The sequence below is a fragment of the Pituophis catenifer genome, unplaced genomic scaffold (genome assembly GCF_029215685.1).
Source record: "Pituophis catenifer annectens isolate HBS135680 unplaced genomic scaffold, rPitCat1.0.hap2 SCAF_3, whole genome shotgun sequence".
Taxonomy (NCBI): domain Eukaryota; kingdom Metazoa; phylum Chordata; class Lepidosauria; order Squamata; family Colubridae; genus Pituophis; species Pituophis catenifer.
The window spans coordinates 41,514,666-41,535,031 of NW_027256883.1; the positions used below are offsets into that span (position 1 = coordinate 41,514,666).

Below are 20,366 nucleotides of genomic sequence, written 5' to 3' on the forward strand. Positions count from 1 at the left end.
AAATATTACTGCTAATTTCCTTCCATTTACAGGCAAAGCCAAGAAGAGAGATTGATAGTGATACCAGTTGTCAGAGTACAGGGAATATTCTATTGCTTCTGTCTGTCTTCTGATAGAAGTTCTTTGAGCAGGTTAGCTTACAGAGAACAAAGAGAAGAAATATGCATTGTGTCAGCAGTTCAGAGAATTTGTTAGATTGTGAAACAAACTATTTTTTCTTTTATTGTTCATTACTCTGTGATGTTGTAGAAATCTTTAAATGAAGCCTGTATCAAGCACTTACATTGAACTGTTAAAGGAGTGGTGCCTTTTTTCACACTGATGTGTCTGTTTGGGCAACTGGTCCTGGATGATTCCATACACATTTCTCCTCCTTCCTTCAAATTTCATAAGGTGTAGAATGTCATATCACAAAGGTGCTTTTTCAAGAGGCAACTGGACTTTCTGGTTTTTCTTTGAAAACTTTTCATTTCTCATCCAATAAGCTTCTTCACTCTTGTAGAATGTCATGTTTATAACCAATGCTCATTTTTAAAAATGTTTTATTAGGTTGAAGTAAAAACACTTGCTATGTTTAAATTAGCACAATGGAAGTTCTTTGGAGACTGATATGGTATGCTTTCCTTGCCCTTGATATTTTCTCTTTGAAAGAACTACAAGAGAAGTATTTTGAAAATCTTGGTGATGATGGTCTTGAAGTTAATTTGCTAAAATTTTAGAAGATTAATGTTTTCAAATAGAACTAGTGCTTTTGCTCTCTTCATCCCAGTCAGCCTGCAGATGAAACAACAGGAGATGCCAATCAATATTGACCAGGTTCTAGCAGGAAAAGGAAGTAGATTCTTGCAAAGAATCTACAGTTGATTTCTTTTTAATAAAAATAAAGGCCAGTGAAGTTTAAGGAAAAGAATGGACATCAGCAAGGAAGAAAAGGTTTGCCTGATTTTAAACAGGATGATCAGAATTGTCCTGTGTGCACAATAACCAACATGTTGTTTCTAAAATCAAGGACCCCCTTCTACATAGACATTTTTGGCTGATCATTTAAACCTTTTCTTTCTTGGTTGGTTAAAAAAAAAAAGCCTCTAACCGTGCCAATAATGTTTGATTAAAAGGATCAATATTCTGATTGATTGTACCAAGCCTTGATTTTTTTTAACCATCTATCAGCCTAATCTTCTCCATAAGGCTATTTGAAAGTGTCATTATCTTGTATGCAGTGCCACCCTGATATTCTGCTGTTCTCCATGAGCTCATAATAAAGTATGCTTGTATGTTTATTTTTCTTTTCCAGGAAGAAATACTTTATTTTTGAATGGATTTATGTTTATATAGCCTGATTTCAAACATGATTGTGGAAAATATATATTATACCTTAGGAAATGATTTTACCATCTGGTCAACTTACATTTTGGAAGGATGTGCAGGCTTTATTGTATATCCCTTAACTTTGATAGTAATTCTGATAATTTTATATTATCCTCTTATGTTTGGATTGTTTCTAATGTTTCTCTACAATGCAATACTTTCTGTATGGAAAAGAATTGGCAATCTGCCAGATGATATCAACAGCAAAAAATGGGACAAGCCAAAGCGATTTTTGACACTGGCAGCTAAGTGGCATGGAAAAATACTGCACAGTAAGTATAACTTAATTCATTCTTTAGGCAGGGATGAGGAACTTAATATCACTCATAGGCATCATTCTTCTGGCCAACCATAACCAGCAGTCATGTGCATCTTGGAGCTGCAACTGAAACTAATAGAATTTGAATAGAAAACTGAGGATGTAAAGTGTCAATTTATGTATAATTCATTTTTGTAAATATAGTTCAGCAACTAGTTAAGAAACTCCCTTATTTCTGTGGCTGAAAAACTAGATGAAGAAGGAGTTGACTTAATGCTTTACTTAGCAGAGTAATTGCAAGCATATTTTTAAAAATTAAAAAGACATACTTTATATATAACCATAGACTACCAGAAATATTTAGGCATGTTGGGATCATTATATTCCTAAAATTATGGTAACATTAGAAAAATAAAAATGAATAATTTTCATGTCTAGTGGTACAAAACATCTTAAAGCAAATATGAACATTTCCGAGAGGGGAAATCCTTCAGTGGGCTATAGGAATGGACCTCAAATCTTGGAAAACAATAGTACACACCAATGTTCTCCCCTGTGGGATAGGGACCAAGTCCAGTACGTCTGGGTGTATTCGGAAGCCTGTGTCCTCTCCCCGTCCCATAATTTAATTTAATTTAATTTAATTTAATTTAATTTAATTTAATTTAATTTAATTTAATTTAATTTAATTTAATTTAATTTAATTATTTAATTTAATTTAATTTAATTTAATTTAATTTAATTTAATTTAATTTAATTTAATTTAATTATTTAATTTAATAATTTAATTTAATTTAATTTAATTTAATTTAATTTAATTTAATTTAATTTAATTTAATTTAATTTAATTTAATTTAATTTAATTTAATTTAATTTAATTTATTAATTTATATTTATATATCGCCCTTCTCCAGAAGGACTCGGGGCGGTGAACAGCCAACAGATAAAACACAAGAAATACAAAATTTAAAAACAGTATTAAAATCCAATTAAATTAATTTGGCCCACAATTAAAACACATGTGGTTTTAATTAAACCACAATTAAAACTTGGTGCCTTCCACCGTGCCCTTAAAACCTTCTTTTTTCAGCAAGCAGGGCTGGCTTAACTTTTTTTCTTAATTTTTTAAATGTTTTAAATTGGTTTGTTATTGTTCTTAAATTACGGGGCCAAATTTATATATATTCTTTTAATACTATTTTAATGTTTGTAATTTATGTTTTTATTCGGCTGTACTCCGCCCTGAGTCCTCAGGGAGAAGGGCGGTATATAAATTGGAAAATAAATAAATAAATAAATAAATAAATAAATAAATAAATATTAAAACCAATAATTAACAATTTAAGAATTAAAACAATTTAAAAGAGTTAGGCCAGCCTGGCTTCTGGAATAAAAACATCTTTAGGGAACAGCGAAAGGTGTGAAGATCCGGGATCCGCCGTATCTCCAGGGGTAGCTCATTCCAGAGGGTAGGTGCCCCCACAGAGAAGGCTCTCCCCCTGGGCACCGGGTCAGAGGCCGCAAAGGCATGACGTTATCCAAGGCTCCGGCGGCTGCCCTATCCCAGACGGCCACCAGGTCTTAGGTCGAGTCGGGAGCCAGAACCTCAGGGAATGGCCCAAGCTCCCTCTGGAAACTATCCGGATCCATCAGGCTCCTGGGGCGGGATCACCTAACTGGTTCCGCCTCCCTGCGGCAGACGGTAGCGGTACGGAAGTCCAATCGAAGGAGTGAATGATCTGACCATGACAAGGGCTCAATGACTACGTCCTCTAGATCATTCAGCCACTGACCTGAGACAAAAATCAAGTCCAGAGTATGTTCCCCCGTGTGAGTAGCGCCATGAACTAACTGGGACAGGTCCATAGCCATCATGGAAGCCATGAACTCCTGAGCCACTTCCGACATTTCATCACAGATGGCAGATTGAAATCCCCATGACCATATGTCTGGGCATATCAACTGCCACCCTGGCTATTATTTTGAGCAGCTCAGGCAGGGCCGCTGCTACGTGGCAGGGAGCCAGGTACGTCATCAGCAGGCCCATCTGAACCCCACAGCCCCACTTCACAAGGAGGGACTCACATCCAGCTATCTGAGGTACAGTGGCTTCCTTCGGACCAAGACCTTCCTTTATAACAACTGCCACCCCACCACCCCTTTCCTGAACCCTCGGCTAATTGAATGCACGGAAACCTGGCGGGCACATTTCATTGAGGGGAACCCCCTCTCCTGGCCCAACCAAGTCCACACCCCCTTCCTGTACAAGATCACAAATGAGGGGGGCTTTATTTAATGGACCTGGCATTGCACAACATCAGCCGAAGGCCTGGGCCCTGAGGGTCTGAGCAACCCAGGGAACAAGAAGAGCCAGGGGGCCGGAGTGCGCAATCACTCGAAGATAGAGAGTGCGCACTCCCCTAACATGATATGGCCCCCTGCTCCCACCATATCTGCCCCTCCCCCTCACAGTACCGATGGAACAGCCCTCACCCGTATGGAAACTGGCCCCTTCCTTAGTCCCCGACCTCTCACCCCCAATGATGTAACCCCCTGCCGGACTAGGTCCTACCCCCCCCAATCCTCCCGCCTTCTGGATCCCCTTAAAATTTGATTAAAAACTCTAATTAAAAAATCCCTCAAGCCCCGCTTAGAAGCATGCCACCACTCGGGGTTCCAAAACCCATCCTTGAGGTAGGCCTTTGATAGATAAGAAGGCCATGTCCGTGAGAAAAGAGCATCTCGCAGCAAGAGGAGGTCCTCCGAAGTATAGGCCAGTCTATAAACATGGGAGGTGGTTAAGGGCGACTATAGGTGCCGGAGATGGTAATGCCAGGAGGAGGAGGTGTAATGCAGTTGAGCATAGGGCAACCGAGGAAATCCACTGCTCTCTCACAGCGATGGAAAGTCAACAAGCAGCTGCAACGATTTTATCTGGAGGGAAATTAATCGCAGCACCCTCTCACAGAGACTAGGTGGCAGAAGAGCTACCAGCGGGGTCATGGTCCATCCTTCCGGACTGAGGCAGCAGAAATTGTCCAAGACTTTCAACACCGAGGCCCATAGCCCGCTGTCCCTCTTCGCAATGCTAGGGCCCATAAAAAGGTGATGGAAGGAGGCCAAGATGTAACAAACAAGGTACCAGAGGGAAGGAAATCAGATGGCAATACAACTGAGGAGGGTGATGATATAAGGTCCCAAAACAGCTGAGGCAGGCAAGAATGGTCTGGCCAAAGCAGGTCAGAACAGCAGTCAAGGGAGGCCACAAAAAAGGGGGGGCATTTCAAGGAGGAGACAGGAATGGAGAGTTGTCAATCCCCCTCTAGCCCACTTCCAACACCTCCAGATCTTCTTTGGGCCCACTCACCCCTTCAGTCATGTCCTATCCTTTCAGGGCAATTTTGTCCGGATCTTCCGGGCTGCATATCGCTCAGGGGTTACAAAACCCAGTACAATCTGCTCCGGGGAATGCCTCCCCTCCGCCTTCAGCCTTCAGCTGGAGCCAACTGCCAAATACTACGGACCTCCACCATTGCCCCGTCGCTGGTTCTGCCGCCATCCACCACTCTCGTCCCTCCGTGGCGCCAGACACTTCTACAAGCTGCCGGAGCGCCGCAGACTACCAAACTGGCCAGGAGCAGTTTCTGCGTCAGTAGGGGGGCGCTAACCAGGCCGCAAACTCTCTGCGGCCTGAGCGCCATCGTGGAGGCCGCCGCCGCTCTCCTGGCGATGCCCAGATGATGCATTCCCTCAGCCGGTGTCTCAAGACCGTCCTGGGCCGTCCAAGATCCTGTCCCCATCAGGGACGACTCATCCAACTCGCCAGGGTCTCAGCAAGCCGAAACAGGGGGCCAGAAGATGAAAATCGGCCTCCCCCACACCCAATGGCCGAAAACCCTCACCATTTCTCCTCAGCCGATACTCCAGAGAACCGCCATCTTGCGCATGCTCAAAGAGAACTTCGGAGGAGGTTCAGGCTCTCTTCCCAGCACTCCAGTTAACAATTTCTGTAGTCACTTAATGATCACAACTAGGAGAGTTAGGATTATTGTCAATGAGTAAAGTGGTGAGATGGTGTTTGCTGAACAATTGCTTCACTCAACAACTGAAAATTTGGGTCCAGTTTGGATTGTAAGTGAAGGATTACTTCTAAAGTCCAAAGGTTTCAGTATGTTCAGTAACTGTTTAAAAGCTGATGCCTTTACATTTTATACTAACCCATCATTTATCATGGTTATGGCATGGCACAATATAGACATCATATATTTTATATGTCAATAATTCTGGAAAAAGTAAGCAGAATACCAAAATTGTCTTTTAAAAATGTTTTACAATGGCCAACATATCGTAAGATTGCATTGATATATTTAAGATAAATGATAAGCTTTTATGTCAGTTTAATTTGTATGAATCTAAGTGACTTATAGGAAATTAGAAGCAATATGTAGGGTCACAAAGGTAATAACAGCCAAATCTCAGGAGATTCTGATTGATGTTGATGTTCTGATTGATCAATGCGACAGTGTGTTGTTCCAGAAATGACATATTATTTAAAATATTTAGCTTCACAAGTAAGCTAATAAAGATAAGAAAAAAGTGATTTTTCTATACGATCTTCTTTTCTTCTAGAAGAAATCTTTGTGAAATAATATTGAAGCCATTTCATTGTTCCACCATTAACAGGTTATGAGGTTTCTGGAGTAGAAAATCTACCAAAAGAACCAGCAATCATTGTTCATTACCATGGAGCCGTTCCAATGGACAACTATTTTTTTGTCCATTAGATTTATAGACTTACTGGAAAATTCTTGTATTCTGTGATAAATCATACTTTTTTTAATATACCAGGTAAAAAAAATACTATATATGTTTAGTTTTAATTATTTTCAAAAGATATTGATTCACTGACTTGAGAAGTCCAATTTTTCTTCTTTAAACTCTTAGTTGAATTATCAAGGTGGGAAAAAACATGTTTTCTTTTACAAGCAAGAACTGAATGATTTTTTAGGTCTGCTTTTGCAGGAATAAATCTGTTGCTTACACTTTACGCTTATCATCCTACAAGAGAAAGGAGTATAAACCTTCTGAAAGAAGGGCACCAGCTGACAGTTGCACCAGGAGGACTGCGAGAGCAGAACTATGGAAATAATCATTACAAATTAATATGGGGAAAATGGAGAGGATTTGCTCATATTGCTATAAATGCAAAAGTGGTGAGTTATTTGCCATTACATCCTTTTCCTAATGTTGCTGTTAATTGCAATATGTATTTGTAAATGCTATGCTTCAAGGTGGGTTCTAAATTTTTTTACTACCGGTTCTGTGGGCGTGGCTTGATGGTCATGTGACAATTCTTTAGGATTTAGCAGAGGTACTGGTCTACCAGGCTTTTAATTGCTTGCAGAGCTGTACCGGTCTACTCATTTATTTTTGCAGGCACCGGGCTACCCATCTATTTTTGCAGGCACCGGTCTACTCATTTGTTTTTGGAGGCACTGGTATACCCATTTATTTTTGCAGGCACCGGTCTACTCATTTGTTTTAGAGGCATTGGTCTACCACCACACTGCCTTTTAACACTGAACAGCTGTAGGGCGGCCCTTTGAAGCCCCGTGGCAGGAGTTTAAACAGTTTTTTCCTTCTATCCGATCAGCTGGGACTCAGGAGGCAGCAATAGATTGGGGGTGGGGCCAAATAAAAGGTAAGAATAACGTGGGGGGTGGGGGATGGGGGGGCAGAACCGGTTCAGTGACATCATATCGGCCGAACCAGGAGGAACCCACCACTGCTATGCTTCAATTTCATATCGTTCATTTATTTTTTTACCTATTTGCAAATGAACAGAAAGGTGAATGCCACCACCAATCAGATTTGACAGACCAGGAAATGGCAAATCTGTCCTCTGAAACACTCCAAAATTTGGTTTCTTTACACATACTTCTATTATCCATATCTGTTCCTTTCATATAATATTTATGGATCTTTTTTTGGATTGGCAACATTTTAGAATAGTGTTTCCCTATTCTAATTGCAATATTCTTTTTCTTTTTTGTTATTCACATGCTAGCTACATCCCTAGTTCATCTACACACTCAATTTTCACTGGTACCATAGATAATTGTCACTGTAAGGGCCTAATTTGATGAGGAATACTTATCTTATCTGGAATTTTCTTTCTGTTTCTGTTTTGTTTTTCCAAAATAGGTTGTGTTCACTGCTGATTCTCCTTTTTAAGTTTATATTATGCTGTATGAAATAATATGTCCTACAGGCTTTATGTGAATCCCAAACCATTTCCAATCTGTGCCTTTACATAAATATTTTCAAACTAAAAATTAATTTCTCCTTATACTGTTCAACTATTGCTTTATATTTAGCAATAGCAACCTTTCATTTAATCCCCATCAAAAAAAAAAAAGTTTCTTTTATAAGCCAAACTCACAGGATTATGAGCCAAAAAGGTTTTGGTAATATCGTGACTTTAGAAATCCTTATAGTCAAGTACTTCGAAATTTAAATCATGTACAATAGAACCTCTCGTCACGACCATAATTCGTTCCATAACTTTGGTCACAAACTGATTTGGTTGTGACCAGAACCTAATTTTGGAAATTTGGCACTTACAAAAAAAATGGCGCGGAAGGGGAAATTGGCCATGAAAAAAAAAGTGTGAATTTTTTGGTCAGAACCCGATTTGGTCATGGTCAGAAGCGTTCCTGACAAGAAGTTCTACTGTATATTCCTGAGAAGAATCTATGTCTTTCAGAAAAATAAGTATATTCTTTTGAATTGCCATATTTCTACCTCCATGTATCAACTAGACCTAAGTCAAAGAACGTTTTTGACAATTTGCCTTCAGTGATTTTAATATTCTTCTGAGATGTTCTGTCCAGTTGTGAGATCACTCCATTCTAATCCCTCATTTAACACCAATTTTTATAAGACAAAGCCATTGATCTCTCCTTATGTCATTTATAAAACAATATTTTCTCATCCTTTAGGTCATAAATTCTGAGTTGAAAGTCCTTGATCCATGCAAATAAACTTCCACCCCCAAATCTATCTTACCCTTAATAAAGTTTTAATTTTACTTGGAAATTTATACACAAAACAACTTCTTGCTAAAATAAATTTTCTTAAAGCTTTTTTATAGTTAAACCTACATTGATTATTTTTATAAATAATTCAACTAGCTGAATATTTCTATACTCTCTCATCCTCCTATTTTTTCCACAACAACTGCTCTGTGAAGTGACTTTGTCTGAGAGAGAGTGACGGCCAAAGTCACTACCAAGGAGCCTTGGTAGTACAGTGGTTTAATGCACCCTGTAATTAACACAGCTGCCTGCAATTTCTGCAGGTTCGAATCTTACCAGGCTCAAGGTTGACTCAGCCTTCCATCCTTTCTAAGGTAGGTTAAATGAGGACCCAGTTTGTGGGGGCAATAAGCTGACTTTGTATAAATATACAAAAGTATGAAGGCTATTGCTTAACGCATTGTAAGCCGCCCTGAGTCTCCGGAGAAGGGCGGCATATAAATCAAATTAAAAAAAAAAAAAAGTCACCCAGCCAGCTTTGATGCCTAAGACAGGACTAGAACTCACAGTGCTCTAGTGTTGATTTAATTGATTTATCTTTAAACATTTTTGCCAGTCTTTCAGGTAACAAATGCCATCTATAAAACATCTCGTACAAATTCTCCTTGTATGCAGTAGACATTGTTAACTTATAATTTTTGTCCCATAATTGCTGCCATTTTTCTAGCTCTATCGTCCAATGTTTTTTGCCCATGCTATCATTGTTTCTTTAACTTGTTCTTCTTCTAACTTAATACTCAATAAATACAGTAGCTATACAATTTTCTTATCACTCCCTCATTTGTTCCTGCTAATATCTTATCTAATTCTGTCAATTCCCTATAAAAGCCATATAGTTTTGCATCTTTTTCATACCTAAATTGTATCTTCAGTTGTGTATACCACACCATATCAATCCCCTACGTTTCCAACTACTGTTCCCCCTTTTCCGACAAAATATCCTTATATCTGACAATATTTCCCATATTAATAATATTTAGATGTATTACTGCTTCCATTGTCGAAATTCAAACTGGTATCTTTAAGTAATGTTGTTCTCTAATTTTCTCCCATACTAATAATAAAGCATTTCTTATATAATGTCTTTGAAAATAACCATGTCTTATTTTTCTCATACCATAAAAAGGCGTGCCAACCCAATTGCAAGTCATGTCCGTCCAATGTCAATAATCTTCTATTTCTCAGTATAATCCATTCTTTCATCCATGTTAACACTCCTGCCTGGTAATATAATCCCCAGTTTGGTAGTCTAAACCCTCCTCTGGTTCTCGCATCTTGTAACAGTTTTAAGTTGATTGTTGCCTTCTTCCTCTGTCATATAAATTTCAGTATTATTTTATTTAAATTTTCAAAATATTTTTTCTCCAATTTCATCAGAATTGTTTGGAATAAAAACAATAGCCTTGGCAATATGTTCATCTTGATTGTTGCTATTCTTCCTATTAATGATAATTGCAAATTTTTCCATCTCTCCAAATCTGTCTCAACTTGTTTTATTAGTTTATAATAATTATCTTCCTTAATCGCAACACATCTTGCTGTTAGTTGAATCCCTAAACATCTTACTTTCTTTGTAATCTGAATATCTAACTTCTTCATTAACTCCCTTTTCTGCTTCTCTGAAACATTTTTCACTAATATCTTAGTTTTCTCTTTATTAATTTTCAATCCTGCCACCTCACCATATTCTTCTATTCTTTCTAATAGCTTTGGCCCTGTTTCATGTGGATCTTCTAAAATAAACATCAAATTATCTGCAAATGCCTGTAATTTATATTCGTCCTTTTTAATTTCCATACCTTTCACCTCTTTATCGTCTCTTATTTTTTTATTTAATACTTCCAGCATCAGTACAAATAATAGTGGGGATAGAGGACATCCCTGCCTTGTACCTTTCATAATATTAACCTTTTCCGTCATATCTACATTTACCATCACCTTTGCCAATTGTTTGTAATATATTAATCATATTAGTAAATCTCTCCCCAAAGTCCATAACTTTTCATTGCGCCAACATAAATTGCCAGTTCACGTTATCAAATGCCTTCTGTGCATCAGGGAATATCAACACCCTTTGTTTCTCTAGATAGGCTTCATAATATTCCAATGTATTCAAAATTAGTCACATATTGTCTCTGATCTGTCTCTTAGGTAAAAATCATTTTGGTCTGTATGTATAAATTCATTATTTAAAGAGATTAAAAATCTCTTTAATCTTTCTGCCATTATTGAAGTAAATATCTTGTAATCCGCATTTAATAGAGTGGTTGTTCTACAATTTTTTTATCAGTTGCAGGTCTGAGTCTTCTTTCGGAAAAAGAGTAATATATACCTCTTTCCACGAAGCTGGCATTTTTGCCTCTAACAATAGTTCATTGAATACTTCCAGCATTGTATTACTTATGACTTCTTGTAACTTTATATATAGCTCTGCTGGTAATTCATCTGGGCCCAGTGTTTTGCTGTTCTTTTGTCTTTAATTGCTTCTGTCAATTCCATCATTGTTATCCTTTCTTACAATGCCTTTTTAAATGTTTCTGGTATAATTAATTCAGTTTTTTCTAAGTATTGTTTTATTTTTTCCTCTGACCTTGTCTATTGTTTATATATTTTTTCACAATAATCATGAATCATTTCCTTTTTCTCATCATTTTGGTAACCTCCTGTCCCTTCATCATCTATTAATTGATAAATTGATATTTTTTCCTTTTCTTTTTTCAATCTATATGCCAAGCATCTTCTTGGTTTATTTGCATTTTCAAAAAAACAATTGTTTAGACCTCTTAATTTTTTGAGCTAAGTCCTCCTTTTCTATTAAGTTCAATTTATGTTTTTATAAATCCATTTGATTTCTTATTCTTTTTTTGTGGATATTTTTGCAATTCTATTTCTAACTTCTTATACTCCTCCTCCAGCTTTTTTTGAACTTGTCTTTTCTTTTTCTTTTTCTTTCTCTTTCCCATGTAAGTTATTGCCAGTCCTCTAATATATGCTTTAGCTGTGTCCCATACATTTTGTAATGAAGTTTCTTCTTTTCTATTCTCTTTAAAAAAAGAAAATCAACTCCTTTTCCATATGCTGTATAAATTCTTTTTCATTTAGAATTGATTCAATGTCCATCTTAATTTCTTTTTTGTGCCTTCCATATAATTTTCATTGGATTATGGTCTGCCCATGTTCTTGTTTCAATATTTATTTCTTGTATATTAGATAATAAGTCATCTGACATCCACATCATATCAATTCTGGACCAAGACATTACCTATTTGAATAAAATGTATATTGACTTTTCTCCTGAAATCTTCCTCACCATGCATCTTGAATACCTAATCCTTCCATCATTTTAAAAAAGGTTTCTGGGCCCTGTTTTCCTAGATTTCTTATTAATATTTCTAGTTTTATAGTCCAAGTCCACATCCACAATTGCATTGAAATCAGCTACTATACATATGTTTTCATACTCCAATTCTATTATTTTCTTGTGTAATTTACCATAGAAATCTTCTTGGTTATCATTTGGTGCATATATCGACACTAGAAGTATTTGTTTGTAGTTCATCGTTACCTCCACCATTAATATCCTCCCTTCCTCATCCATAAAAATTGGTTTGGCCTTTATTGCCTCCTTAATATACAGTACAATGCAGTTGTGAAATTCAAATATTTTACTACCGGTTCTGTGGGCGTGGCTTGGTGGGCGTGGTGTGGCTTGGTGGGCGCGGCAGGGAAAGGATACTGCAAAATCTCCATTCCCACCCGACTCCAGGAGAAGGATATTGCATAATCCCCATTCCCACCCCCCTCTGGGGCCAGCCAGAGGTGACATTTGCTGGTTCTCCGAATTACTCAAAATTTCGGCTACCGGTTTTCTGCTATTGGTTCACCAGAACCTGTCAGAACCTGCTGGATTTCACCCCTAGTACAACCCCCCTCTTACTTTGATGTTTAAGCGAAGCATATAATTTCTCCATTTTAGGATATTCCCAAAAAAAAATTATGTTGTTTTTTAATGTATGTAACCAAATTATATCCTGTTTTAATTTTTCCAATTTATTAAAAGTTCTTTTTCTTTTTATTGCCAAATTCAGTCCATTTATATTAATTGATGTTAATTTTATTTCTTCTTCCATGTTTACTTATATGTGAATTTTGAATCTTTCTTGGCTCTCTTGGTTCCTTTGCCCTTGCTCCTTCCCTTAATGCTATTTCCTCCTGATCTTTAGTAGCTTCTTTTTGTTGTTTGTCTCTCTCTTCAATAAGCTCTCTCCTCTCTCAGTCTCTCCTCCTCTTGCAGTCCCAAATATTGATCATAAAGTTGTTCTGCCTTCTCTGTCGAATCTAATCTGTGTCTTTGCTCCTGCCAAGTTACCAACACTCCTTTGGGTATCAGCCATCTAAAATGTATTCCTTTTTTAATTAAAAATTTTGTCAAGAATGGTACTCTCTTCTCAAATCTCTAACTCTTCTTGGTATTTGTTTTAACACTATTATTTCTCTACCCATATGCTTCATAGGAATGTTTCTTACTCTCTGTAAAAACTCTGTTTTTATTGCTTTCTTGGTAAATCTAACATGCACCTCTCTGGGTAGATTATTTCTCATTGCGTATCTTGTCTGCACTCTAAATATTTCATCAATATCATTCAAAATTCTTTCCTTGGTTTCTTCCATCACTTCCGCCAATAAATCTGCCATTATCTCTGCTAAATTTTCTCCTTTCTCGTCTTCCACATTCTGAAATCTCAGATAATAATCTGCTTGATTCATTTCTAAGGAGATAATTGTCTTCTCTTTGTTTCTGTCTGCTGTTGTTAATCTATAATCCAGCTCTCCCACCCTTTTTTCTGTTACTTGGGCTTTTTCTTCTACTTTTTGCATTCTTTGCTCATTTTTTTCCATAATCCCTTGAACATTTTTAAATTCCCCTTCTACTTTCTCCATTCTCTCATCTAATTTGCCTGTTGTTATTATTATTATTATTATTATTATTATTATTATTATTATTATTATTATTATTATTATTATGGCTTAGGACCTGGCTATTTACGGGACCGCCTGCTACCACCAATAGCCTCCCACTGGCCAGTACGCTCCCATAGAGAGGGGCTCCTCCAGGTGCCGTCGGCCAAACAATGTCGGCTGTCGGCCCTTAGGGGGAGAGCCTTCTCTGTGGGGACACCAACGATCTGGAATGAGCTCCCCCCGGAGATACAGAGGATCCCAGATCTGCGCACCTTCCGCCGCGCGCTTAAGACTTTTCTATTTCATCAAGCTGGCCTGGCCTAAATCTTCCCCCTTTTAATGTGGAAATTTTAAATTTGTTTTAATTATAGGGTTATGAGTAATGGCGTTTTAAATTGGGGAGCCATTTTGGATTTAATTTTGTTTTAAATGTATTTTAATGTTTATATTGTATGTTTTTTAATCTTGGCTGTTCACCGCCCCGAGTCCTTTGGGAGAGGGGGCGGTATAAAAATTTAATAAATATAATATATATAATATATTATTATTTCCTTCAGGTCTTCATGAAGAGCTTGTATCATATTCTTTAATTCTAGTTGCATAGCATTGTTTTTTTCTTGTTGTGCCATAGAATCTAGTGTTCTTTGATGAGCAGGGCTAGAAGTTGCAGAGGATGACACTGAAGACAATGCTGATGTTGTATTCTTCATCTTGTAATGTCTTGATATTTGTAATCCACCGAATATAGCTCATTGTACTTCCAAGCCAATTTATATCCAAATATAGGCCTGCCCCCCCCCAAAAAAACAAGAAAGACAAAAACAAAGAGAAAAATAAAAACCAAAGTGGTAACAAAAATGATAAAAAAGAAAAAAGAGCAGCCAAAAAGCTTTGTAATCCAAATCCAAATCTCAGTGTTTTTCTTGCTTCTTTTCTTCAGGTTTTTCTTACCTTAATCCAAATTGCCTCAAAGAGAGAAAAAATACCCCAAATTACAATTATTCTAAAAAAAAAAGAAAGAAAAGAAAAGAAAAAGAAAAAGAATTAATTACATTACCACATGGCAGCAAAAAGATATAAGTAGAAAAAATAGAAAAACAGGTAACAGCCACTTAAAAAGAAAAATGTAACAGCCTGTTTTCAAAGTGCCTCCAAAAAGAAAAAAAAAAGAGTTTCACCTTGGTCTGTTTCTGTTATTTCTCCTTTCAAGTTCCAAGAGCTGCACTATTCAAATAAAAAACAACAACAAAGCTTCCAGTGCTCCGCTCTCTGACGATCCAAACAACTTCTTATCAATTTAATTCACAGGTTGCCAAGGTCACATCTCATCTTTGCTCTAATGTTTCACTATTGCCTCTAGGTGGCACTGTTGCTCAGTTCAGTTCAATGGGAAGACAAAAAAAAGGGGGGGGAGTTTTTTCCCTTTAAAAAAGGAATTCTTATAGCCACTTTTAGCTTAGTTGTTATTCCCTAATTTGAAAATTAAATTATCCAGTCTGGTTTTCTGACTTTGCTCTTCAAGCAGCTCTTTCTAAGCTAATTTTTAGTTTTACTTTCTTAATTCTTTCGGCTTCTCCTGCCTTCCTCACCACTGTTCTTCCAGAGATGGAAGGAAAAAAACCAATTCCACTTCCTCCTTTTAAACCACCCTTTCTTCTCCTCTGTTCTTCCAAGGGGGTTTTTCTTACAAAAATTCCAAAAGAAATTTCAAAAGAATAAAAGTCTCACCCAGACCGATCACACCTTTTTCGCCTCCACACTCTTACTGTGACTGCCCCAGCTTCATAGCGATTCGCAATGCTACCTTCTCAGTTGTCAGTTTAGGGAGCTTTTTCCAGATCAATCAGGGAATTTGTGGATTCCCTGAGATCATTGGAATGTGCTCCCCTTGTTCACCGTCCCTACATGACAACTTCGGTCCCTAGAGGCCACCCGGCAACAGAGATATCAACGGCTTCCTCAGGAGCCTCCCAGGAGCATATTGTCTCACTGTGATGCTAGCCACACCCCTAATTAATTTCAAAGTCTTTCTGTAAATCAATTTCACAAAGCCTTACATTTAAACATTTTCCAAATGTAATTCTAAAATCATGCCTTTGTTATATATTGTAAAAGTGTAAATGTATTACAAAGTTGAAACAAAAAGTTTTATTTCTTTTTAAATGAACTGAAGATTAACTCATGTGGAAATGGTAAACGTACAGTTTTGAAGGTTTTTCAATCTTAATGAAAACAGTGAAAAAGTAAAATTCCATAGTGATTAAAAAAAATTGGTCAAAATGCATTAAAAGATGCATTTATGGTTTGGAAAATGATTTCCAGTTGATTATAAGTAGCTGTCGTTGCCACCTACTCACAAAAATCAGCTGTCTGGAAAATATATGGGCAAACTCCAAATCATCTTTATTCCACAGAGTTTTGGCAGTCCAGAAGTTAGATCCAGCTCTCTTTCAAATCATAATGCCTCTGCAATCCAGAAAAAAATGTGTTAGTTTGCCTTGCCTCATAGAAAGTCAATTTCTGCCTCTGTATCCTTCCTATAAATGTCCAGTTCCTTCATCTAATTCATTTAAGCTTGTTCACAAATATTTTCACCCAAGAAATAATATTTTGGAATAACTGTTCCTTTAATCTGTAATAATTTTCTTATATCAACTCTTTCTAACCTTTAGCCAAAAATGTCTAAGTCTTTAAAACCACATCTCTCCTTTAATCATTTGTATTCCAAACCATATAATAACTCATCAAGTGGAATTTATTTTCTGTGTTCAGAAATTCTTTCTTTAGCTATAAATAAATTATATCTGGAATTGGTTAAGAAATGAGGTTTGTGTGAACTTTGCATCCTTATGTGATAAATTACGGGTGGTAAGCCTGCCTGCATGGTCTCAAATCCCAGCCACTCAGCTCATAAACCAATCACAAAAGCTTCAGTCCTTGCAGTCTGTTCATAAGAAGCAGCTTTCTGGAGTGCAAGTGGGCATCTTGTGATGCCTCCAGTTTCTGGAGGATCTTTGCAGCCACAATTTGCCATCTGTATACATTTGTAGATGAAATATGCAATATACCCTGATGTATTTCTCCTCCATGAAGGAATAACCTATTCCTCACCAAAATCTTAATTAAAAGATGGTCACACTATGTCACTGTGAAAGAGAAAGTGACACTTGGAAAATTGATCCATGATGATCCTCCCTCCTATAGGAAACAGTGAAACCCAGCATTTGTCCAAGAATGCTGAGTGTGATTAGATGCATGAGAATTCAGCACTGAAGAAAGCATGAAGGACGACAGTTCAGCATGTCAGAAGCTGAGTTCAAACTACATTTAGTAAGGTAGTGCAACTGTTGCAGTGTTTAAAATCTCAGAAGCAAATATCTGATAGGAAATCAAAAGATACAATGACCTTAGCAACATACATTGTCAATATTAATTTCTCAAAGTGATCTTTTAATATATCTAGTTTATGTCCAAACAATACATTTCATTTCATTCCTTTCATGTACAGTTACTAAAATAGTCTCATTATTTGTTTCTTTATTTCTTCTAGCCAATCGTCCCTGTGTTCACACAAAATATTAGAGAAAGATATATAACATATGGAAATATAAGTAAGTAAAACTTTATGTATTCTCAGGAATATTATTACATTTAAGGCTATAAATCTGTGGATCTGCATCTTTCTCTACCATGTTTAATTTCAAAGATACTGTAGCTCAATCATCAGAGCTTTGCTGGAAAACCTGATTCAGTACATTTCCCATAACTGACATAATATCATGCAATTATATGGACACAAGGCTGACCCAGAAATTACGGAAATTCAGCAAAGTTAACCATATGCTTTAAATGCATTGGTGCTTATTATAGGAAGTCTGCCTGTCTGTCCATCCATCAGCTTGCCTTCTATCAGTCTTGTGAAATCTATGTGTATGCGTTTCCTAATTCTAATTTTCTAACCCTCTTAAAATTTAAATTGGACTTTGAAAATTGTAGGACTCAAACATGGGAGCTATTTTTTTTTTTTTTGGTCTTCCAATTGGAAAATCTTTACTTTAGTAAGTTCCAATACTGCTACTAAAAATTGCTAGTTTTTAAATATAGGATTCTAGAAAGACTAATACATAACTCTTTGCAGGTTGCTAATATGCATTTCTGAAATTTTTTAAATCTTGTACCCAGGAGCAATGAGATGGTTATATGAGCGAAACCGATGGTTACCCTTTCCAATGTGTGGAATGTTTCCAGTTAAACTTATAACCCATATTGGAAAACCAATTCCATATGATCCAGATGTAACTGCTGAAAAATTAGCTGAAAAAGTAAGTGTATTCTATTATAAGGGGATAAAATATACATTCAGATTCACACTTTGTTCATGAAATTATAACTCTATAGTAACAGTTATTGGGATACATTACTTAGATATGCAGAATTATAGTTGAGTGCTTGGTACCTAACTGTCAATGTAAGACTATCATCCATCCATCCATCCATCCATCCATCCATCCATCCATCCATCCATCCATCCATCACTGTTTAAACATCATTTATTCAAACTATTCAATATGGTTAGCTGCATGCTTAAATGAAAACATTCACCAAATAGCTATCATACTAAAGCCCTAAAAACTGCAGCAAACAGTTCTAGATTGTCTTCAATGGCAGCTTCACATAGAATAAATGAAAACATTTTGAGAAATGACAGAGGCAGGAGTCATTGTCTGAAAACCTAGTCCAAGAATAGGTATAGCTTTCATATTTGTTGAAGACTGTTTAGGGCACAGCTTCAATCTCCTGTTCGAGCAGAAGCTGTAGTCCAGAAGTACCCCAATTGCATACCAACTTTTTTGGATGACTGCAACCATCTCAAGATCAGTATACAGAATTTTCATGTAATCAGATGATTTTGGTATAATAATAAATCTGCCTTGCTGGGATTCAACTCTTAACTCCTTTCAGTCCTTCACAAATCCAAGCAGCAATCAAGACTTCCATGTATCTTTTGTTCAGTTTATAATGCTGATAAATATCACTGCATTAATGATATGAGTCCCCAGATTGTTGAATGACAAAATGATTCAACTCAATCACATTTGTAGCATTTTATAGCCCTTAGAGCACCTTTCTATATGTCCTGCCTCTTTATTTCTCTGATCAATAGAATGGAGCATCTTTTCCTTAGAGGAAAAATGGGCTGGACACGGAATGCAAGAGGGGAGTTCAGCTGCGAGATTTATAGGGTCACAGAATCTATAAAGCCATAATCAAATTCCTTTGGGATATGCATACTCTGAAAAACCAGATATTGTGGCATTTAAACTGAGATTCACATATTCAAGTAAATGCTGAATCCAGACAATTGTGGTTTACTCAACAAGCCACAGTTAGATGAAAGGCATCCAGGTTCTACTTTGTTTTTGTTTTTAATTATACTACTGAATGCAGCCAGAGAAGTAGTTCTACACTGTATATGTACCATAGGATTTAACCCAAAGTCAAAATGTGGTTTATCTGATTATATACAGTATGGCATCAGTAGGAATAGAAAAAAAAATCTTTGCCATAACTTGGAATTTTACATATTTATTTTTTATTTAATTTATTTATTGGTTCAATTTATATGCTGCCCTTCTCCGGAGACTCAGGGCGGCTTACAATGCGTTAAGCAATACATATACAGTATGTTTAAATATGTGGCCTGTTCTATAGAAGAGTCGATATCTTTTAGTTCTGAAATGTTCTCTCTATAATTCCTGAAACATAAATCTAATTATATCACCTTTTTTCTTTCTTTTCCGGAACCAAACCCACCCCATGCCACTTCACCTCTCCAACAGACTCAAAGGGCAATAGAGGCTTTACAGAACAAACACCAGAAAATCCCAAGAAGCATACTGCATGCTCTTAAACAACGCTTTGAGACACGTAACAAAGAAAAACAGTGATATAAACAACAATAATCTCTGTAGATAACATATATGTGTGCTAAGATAATATATGTGTATGTGTAGTTTTCTGTTCCCCAAGGCACTTTTGTTAAAGTAAATGAAGAAGCAAAATTGAGATGGGGAATAATATATATTTATTTCAATGTGTTTAAATCCTCAGCATCAGATTAAATTTCATTTGAAAATATCAAAGCATTACATGATGATCATTACACACTCTTATGAATTATGTTTGAATAATCCTGGTCAAATCACACTTGTTAAAGAGATTAGTTGAAGAGATCACCGTTGCCCAGGGGACACCCATTTGGGGACTCGTTCATGTTTCTGGACTCAAATGCAGGCTTGCTAACCTCCAATCCAGTGCCCTAACCATAGAACCACTGTTTTGCAAGAAATCCTGGTGAATTGCAAATGACTGGAGGAAATCTACTGTTATTCCTATCTTCAAAAAAGAAGAAAAGAAAAATGCAAGAAATATAAACCAGTTACTCTGACTTCCATTCTCTGGAAATTTTTAGACTACATACTGTGAGCATAAAGAGATTTATTATTCAACATAATTAAAAGAAACCTAACTTGTCTTATTTATTTTTTTCAGACAGTAGACTGTAAGAATTTTGTAAAGATAATATATCTTGATATTTGTACAAAGCAGCTGACAGAGTATTTCATTCTGACTTACTAATGTATAGGCTGCATAGAGAATAATTGGCTGCACTGCCAACT

The 20,366-nt window shown here is 36.6% G+C and overlaps 1 pseudogene; it reads left to right on the top strand.

Moving 5' to 3' along the window:
• Positions 1 to 1,315: 1,315 nt before the first annotated feature.
• On the top strand, positions 1,316 to 19,634 carry LOC139315814 (DGAT1/2-independent enzyme synthesizing storage lipids-like; annotated as a pseudogene).
• The last annotated feature ends 732 nt before the right edge of the window (positions 19,635 to 20,366 follow it).